The sequence below is a fragment of the Crocuta crocuta genome, unplaced genomic scaffold, assembly GCF_008692635.1.
Source record: "Crocuta crocuta isolate KB4526 unplaced genomic scaffold, BGI_CrCroc_1.0 scaffold581, whole genome shotgun sequence".
NCBI lineage: Eukaryota > Metazoa > Chordata > Mammalia > Carnivora > Hyaenidae > Crocuta > Crocuta crocuta.
Window position 1 is genome coordinate 847,226 of NW_027528635.1, and position 7,069 is coordinate 854,294.

General features: G+C 39.5%; 1 protein-coding gene across 7 annotated transcripts in view; it reads left to right on the forward strand.

Annotated features, from left to right (window-relative positions):
* SLITRK4 (SLIT and NTRK like family member 4) overlaps window positions 1–7,069 on the forward strand; it is a 694,124-nt gene that overhangs the window by 360,115 nt on the left and 326,940 nt on the right. The window contains exon 1 of one of the 7 annotated variants that reach the window (XM_077755192.1): window positions 6,729–6,808. The exons of the other annotated variants lie outside the window; for them this stretch is intronic. The gene's annotated coding sequence lies outside the window, so the exon portion shown is untranslated. Of the gene's footprint in view, window positions 1–6,728; window positions 6,809–7,069 lie in introns of those variants that run through there. 7 annotated transcript variants of the gene reach the window in all.

The window sequence follows — 7,069 nt, forward strand, 5'->3', positions numbered from 1 at the left end:
AGGAAATCAATTTGTGAAGCAATATAAAAAGACTATAAAGTTATAAAGAAAGGAAAATTACAGGTCAACATCCACGATGTCATTTATCTGCCCCTAATAGACAAAAATCGTGAAGACAATTCTGAAGAACAGTAAGGTGTGGGGATTTGTCGTATCCCGTGTCAACATTTTTTTCAACATGGTAATTAAGACAGAATGGTATTGGTGGAAAGATGGAAAATAGATAAGTAGTATAGAAGATAGAACCTAGAAACAGATCCACTTACATATGGCTACTTAATATATGAAAAAACTGACAATTCAAAGCTGTGGAAGTCAGGAGAGAGAATGCTGGAAGATTGGTCATCCATATGGAAAAAATGAAATCACATTGCGTATCACACCAGGCACAAAAAGGAATCCCGGTGGATTTAAGAATTGAGCCTGAGAATCTGAACGTCAACAGTTTTGTTACGAAACACAGGACAAATGAAGAAATAAAGAAAACCAATTCTAAACCTGGCTTACATTACAGTAAAGCTTTGGTTAAGGTCCATAAAGAGTGAAAAGATAAGTCACAGGTTGGGAAATTTTATTTGCAACATGTATGGCCGAAGAAGGATTAATGTGTGAGATTTATAAAAATCTAACGAAAAAAGGAAAAATACTGCTTTGATGATGGTACATCCATAAAATGGAAAACTCTGCAGCTGTTAAATAAAGCAGTTCTATACTTTCTGATAAGGAAATATATCTAGAAAATGTTACTGGAAATAAGTCTCAGAACTGTGTCTTTAGCATGCTACCCTTTGAATATATACATGTACTTGAATATCTGTATGTATCGAATATGTTTGAATATATATCTAGCATCTTTTTGAGAATGGCCTATCTTGTATGTTCATAGGATACTCTAATAAAGAAGCAACAGAAAAGAAGAACATTGCTTGTCCCTTAGGAAGGGAATTCTGTAAAATTTTTTAAAATAAATAATACCAAGGGATAGAAATAAGAAATTTAATATACTGCCATGAATTGATATAACCCACTTTGGAGCATTTCACAGCTTGTAGTGAGATTGAATATGTGCATGCTCTGACCCAGAAATTTTACTCTAAGGAGCATACCTACGATGCTGGTTATCTAAGTGAGATCCTGAGGGTGCCAATGAGGGATGGTCTCTGAGATTCTTTTAGGGGGTCAGCAAAGGCAAAGTTACTATTGTAATGTTACTAAGATATTGTTTTCCCCTTTTACTCTATCAGTCCGATAGACAGAGTAAATTCAATGTTGGTGCATTAGTGTGAATCAAGATAATGGCAACACAACATTAAAAAAGAGAGAGAGACAAATAAAACAAAATCTTGCCTAACAATATCTTTAATGAAACAGTAAAATTTCGTAATTTCATTGTATCTTGAACCTTGAGTAGAAATATTTTTTAAAGATTGGTGACCAAATGAAAACAAAGTATTTCTGCCGCATACTAAAATAACAACGCTCTCTTGAGTAAAAGCACGTTTGTAATGACTAGAGTTACAAACCAGAGGCGCTGCTTTCGCTCATAGACTGTCATTTTACTTGACAGACTGACTGACAGACAAATTATTGTTATTCAGACTTGGACTTTTGGCAATATTTTCTTAGAAAAGAATGGAGTTTGTCATTTCAAGAAAAACAAATGACAGCATTTTTTTTTTTNGCTTTCTGATGAGATTGGTGGTGACAGCAACAAGTAGGCCTTTTTATGTTGCATAAATGGGAAGGGTCTGCCTTTGGAAGATCTGCATAGTTCAGGGAACTGCTGTTTTCCAAGTGACCAGTACATGATGTCACAAAGCAGGCACTGGTAAAGAATCCCCAGTGTAAAATAAATCAATGGAATTTAGTGCAAACGAGTATTTAAAAAGTCCACTGCTTTGGTTTCAAATTCCATATACAAGTAACTTTTAAAAAGCATCATCTGTTGAGNTCTCGGATTTGATTTCTGTGTATGGCTGGATTTTATTGATATACTTCAGTCAAAACATTTCATTCAAGTTTGAATGATAAAGTGGAAATGCAAAGCCAGATATCTCCTTTTAAACAACACATTAAAGATATTTTCAGAAATATAAAACAATGTCACCCTTCTCACTACATGTTTTATGTTTTGAAAACAGTTATTTTTCATAGATGTGTCATTTAGGTTAACGTGTCATGGTGTATTATATTTAAATTAATAAAACATAAATATATTAACATTTTTCAGTTTTAATTTCTAAACCCTAACTATTAGTAGATACAACGCATATCAACAAAAGCTAACTGAATAGGGTGATAGTTGTGAGAATGATGGTTAAGGGTTGGAGAATATTCTTTTTATTTTTTTAATGTTTATTGTTTGTTTATTTCGACAAAGAGAGAAAGAGAGAGCAAGCATGAGCAGGGGAGGGACAGAGAGAGAGGGGGAGAGAGAGAATCCCAAGCAGGCTCCATGCTGTCAGCATAGAGTCTGACGTGGGGCTCATTCCCATGAACCATAAGATCCTGACCTGAGCCAAAATCAAGAGTTGGTCGCCTAACTGAATGAGCCACCCAGGCATCCCTGGAGAACATTTTCTAATGGGATGATATTTACATAGTATTATGAAAAGCACAAGCAAATGAACCATGGGTTCCTAGCCGAAGAACAAGGAAGTACAGAGGCCCTGAACAGGGTCAGGCTTGGTGCATTTGAAGAACCATAACGAGGTCAGTCCGACTGCCACAGAGTGAGCAAGGGAGAGTATTTGGAGCTGAGATAAGGATGGCAAGAGCCAGATCATGGAGGGCACTGTGTCCAAGGAGAATGTCTCTGTAAACGTCTGTGACATGGCTTTATGCTACCAAGATGACATTGAGCTTTCTCCCTTTATCCACTCAAGGCCACTGTACCTTACTCGGGTCAGATTAAATGGGTACTAAGGGCTCTAATCCCTGCAACTGAAAGTAGAGACAAAGAGGAATGTCTCTGGTGGGCTGGGCTTTCACACTCAGGCACGGTGACAGGAAATGAGAGAGCCAGAATGCAAGAGGCGTGCTCAGCTCACAGATGCCAGGTCACAACACAACTTGGAAGGGAGCCAACCCCTTCTACTTGATGCCAGATGAAACCAGTTTTTTCTGCAGGTCTATGGTAAGCACTAGCTGGGCAGTTCATTGGGGAAGATAAAATGTGTCTAAGTCTTAGTAAGTTTTGCACCAAAGCAACATCCAGGCTTTCCTTGACTTTGTGACCATAAAGCGAAGGAAATGTGTAATCAGCTAGGTTCTATTTATATTAATTTAATATAATTAGTAATTATCATTTTCGTGATCATCTGCATGATATGCACTTATCCTTATAATGACATTTTCTTCATACGAGCCCTGGATGACCCTCATTCACTCAAATGGGTTCTGTTAATATTCTGAGCTGATGACTCCAAGATCTATTTTTTCTTGCTTTTCTTCTTCTCTAAGCTCCAGATGTCTATATGCTATAACCCATTGGATGTTTCCAAATGGATTTTTCTTCCACCAAGAACTTATTCCTTCTCATCTTCATTTGTTCTTTGTTCTCTCAACTATTTTTAAATTATTTTTTAATGTTTATTTTTGAGAGAGAGAGAGAGAGAGAGACACGGAGTGTGAGCGGGGGAGGGGCAGAGAGAGAGGGAGACACAGAATACGAAACAGGCTCCAGGCTCTGAGCTCTCAGCACAGAGCCTGACACGGGGCTGGAAGTCATGAATTGTGAGATGATGACCTCAGCTGAAGTCGGACGCTTAACCGAGTGAGCCACCTCAAGAATTATTAATTCAGTGTTGGCTGAGGCCCCATACTAGGGCATGGGGATACAAATGGTAAACAAAAGCAAATGTAGTCTCCATTTTCCTGGATATTCAGATCTGTGAGGAAGGCATACCTGATTAAGCAGTATCACTTCAAAAGGCAGAATTATCTACTTAAATGAGTACTCTGATCGAAAAGAATCCTGTTCTATGACAACATATAGCGATGAAAATGGGTTTAGGCTTAACGGAACCATAATTAACCTGGTTGTACAAAACATGGACTTGCCCATGGCCATTAGCCTCCTTTTACCTCAAAGTGTGGGGTTAAGAGCAGAGATTCGAAAGTTAGACTATCTGTATTTGGATTCTGACTCCATATTTTCTTATCTGTGTGACTTTAGGCTAATTACTTCATTTCTCCCAGTCTTACTGTCCTCTTATGAAATGGGTCTAATAATCAATGTATTCTACAGGATTGTTGTGAGAATTACATGTAATAATTCATGTAAAGGTCTTAGACTCCTGCATGCCCAATAGTGTTTAAAATTGTTGGCTATCATCACTTTTATTGACATTATTATATTTATACTGGTAATTATCATTATCATATTTCCATTACTTCAATTCACCTTTCACCTGATACAATACAACTGTTTCCTAAGTATTCTTGCTGGGGATCTGCCTTCAACTTTAGCCGGTTCTGGGCATTGCCTTCAGCGTGATCCTCCTAAAGCTTGAATATGAACATGTATATGCTCTCGCTTAATAACAGTCAATGTCTCCGTGTCTCCACCCCCCCACCCAAGGATAAAGTTAAGACCTTTTAACATAACTTTCAAAGGGTGTCATAATCTAGTCCTGGTCCTCTAGATTCATCTCTCATTACTACTCTCCTTGGATGTGCCAACCCTTCTTACCTACGTGCAGTATTTCAAGCGCACCATGTCTATCTCTGTTGGCCTAGAGCAGTGGTTCTTAAAGTGTGACCCTTGGGCAAGCAGCCGTGAGTATTATTACCCCTGGGAACTTGTTAGAGATGCAGATTACCAGGCCGAACCCTCAACCTACTGAATCTGCAACGATGGGTGTTGTCCCAGCATTTGTGCTTGAGAAGCTCAGCAGGTGATTCTGATGCACAATTAAGTTTGAGAACCGCTGTTCTGGGAATCTCTCTTCTTTCCAGCTTCTCACCTTTGTATCTGGCTAATTGCTAAGAAACTTTCAGGACTCAGATTAGATCTTACCGCCTGCTCTCCAAGAAAGCTCTCTGCATTGTTTTCCTAATGTATATCTCCATCTATCCCTTTTTTTAAACTGTGATATTTTGAGTAGCATGGATAGTGTCTTCATTGGTTTTACATTTCTAGCATCGTGTTTTAACATATCATAGGTGGGGTAGTAAACTGTGGAGAAATGGATGGATGGTTGAATGGATGGATGGATGGATGAATGAATGAATGAATGGGTAGGTAATTTGTGAGAAAATGAATATCCGTCTTAATAGTGGGTACTATTAGGGAGAGGATGTTGTTCAGGACAGTGTCTCCACATGTCACGTGAGAGTGGGGAGTGACATCTTGAGGTTATGAGAAGGATGCAAGGGAAGAACAGAGACCGTTGCACTGCTCTGTATTAAGAGATGAGCCAGAATATGTGAAGTCTGTCTTGAAGGCAGACAAAAACTGAGGACTGATGGATGTGGGGGGGAGGGGGGGATGGGCATGGAGGAGGACACTTGTGGGGATGAGCACTGAGTGTTATGTGGAAACTAATTTGACAAGAAACTATTTGTAAAAAAATAAATAAAAATAAATCAGAGATAGCCAGAAAAAAAAATAAATGTTCTTACATGTTTTTACACACTTTTCTGTAACTATGTTAATTTTCACAATAAAACACACACAAAAATGAAAAAAAAAAAGAATATGTGAAGTCTGAGAAAAGAAAGAATAATAGAGATTAGCCAACATGATAGAAAGATGGAACATTTTAGAAAGACGTGTTGACTGAGAGAAGTCCAGTGAGACTTTTAATAGCAGATACGCCCAGTATTTGATTCTAGGTCTGAGATATTCTGTTTCTCCAAATACGGTTAAAATACCCTGCAGCTAAATAGGCCGTGTGGCCATGCTGTGGGGATGACTAAGACAGGCCAGGAGAAGTAATTGTGCACTGCCTTACAGTCACCTCTCTGCAGTGTCGCTAGAGACAACTGAGTCATCACGGAGGAGACAGGAGTCCAGAAGTCCCAGAGAGTGGACTCAGGGGAGGTTCAAAGAAGCAGCTGTCACATGAAAATAATGCAGTTATAGAGACATTTTTGTTGTTGCTGTTGCTGCCACGGCTGTTTCTCTCCAGTATACTGGATGGAGTTCACTTTAGAAGGTGGAAGAGGGTTGATATCAGTGCTGTATATTTGATGGTTTTAAATTATATGCACAAACTCTTTGCAACTCCTTTTTACAAGAGGTGAAGCTGACTTCACTTTGAGCGTGAGCTGAACCTAATAACTTGCCTCCAGTGAACAAAATATGGCAGAAGTCATAGGATGTCATTTCCAATGGTTACAAAAGGGCTGTATGTTTTTTTCCTGGTTCCGTCTGTCTGTCTCTCCCCCCTCCCCTTCCCCTCTGGCCAGTGTCCAGTAAGGAACTGAGGAATTGAGACCTAATTAGTAGGCTTGGGAATGGATCCTTTAATCCCGGTGAAGCCTGCTGATGATGGCAGCCCCAGTTTACAGCTTTACGTGGAAGCTCAAGCGAGACCCTGAGCCAGAACCGCCCAGCTAAGCCATTCCCAGATTCCTGACCCACTGAAACTGTGAAATTACAATTTCTTTTGGTTTTAAGCTTGTAAGATACATTTGATTTGTTACACATCAGTCGATAACTGATACACATAATGGTTTCCTTTCTGATGGAGGATAAACTGAAACCCCAACAGGTCAATGGACTTAACCCATGAACACAAAGCTAGAAATTGTCAGAGCTGAAATCCAAATGCTACTGATATGAGACTGCCACCAGTCATGTGTAAGTAAGATATTTCTTGTATTTCCCGATCTGGAATATATAATTCCAGAAGCACTGTTGAGTCTTTATAAAAAATAACATAATTTGGGGGCGCCTGGGTGGCTTGGTTAAGCGTCTGACTTCCGCTTAGATCATGATCTCGCGGTTTGTGGGTTCGGGCCCGCGTCGGGCTCTGTGCTGACTGCCAGCTCAGAGCCTGGAGCCTGTTTCAGTCTGTGACTCCCTCTCTCTCTGACCCTCCCCTGCTCACGCTGTCTCTCT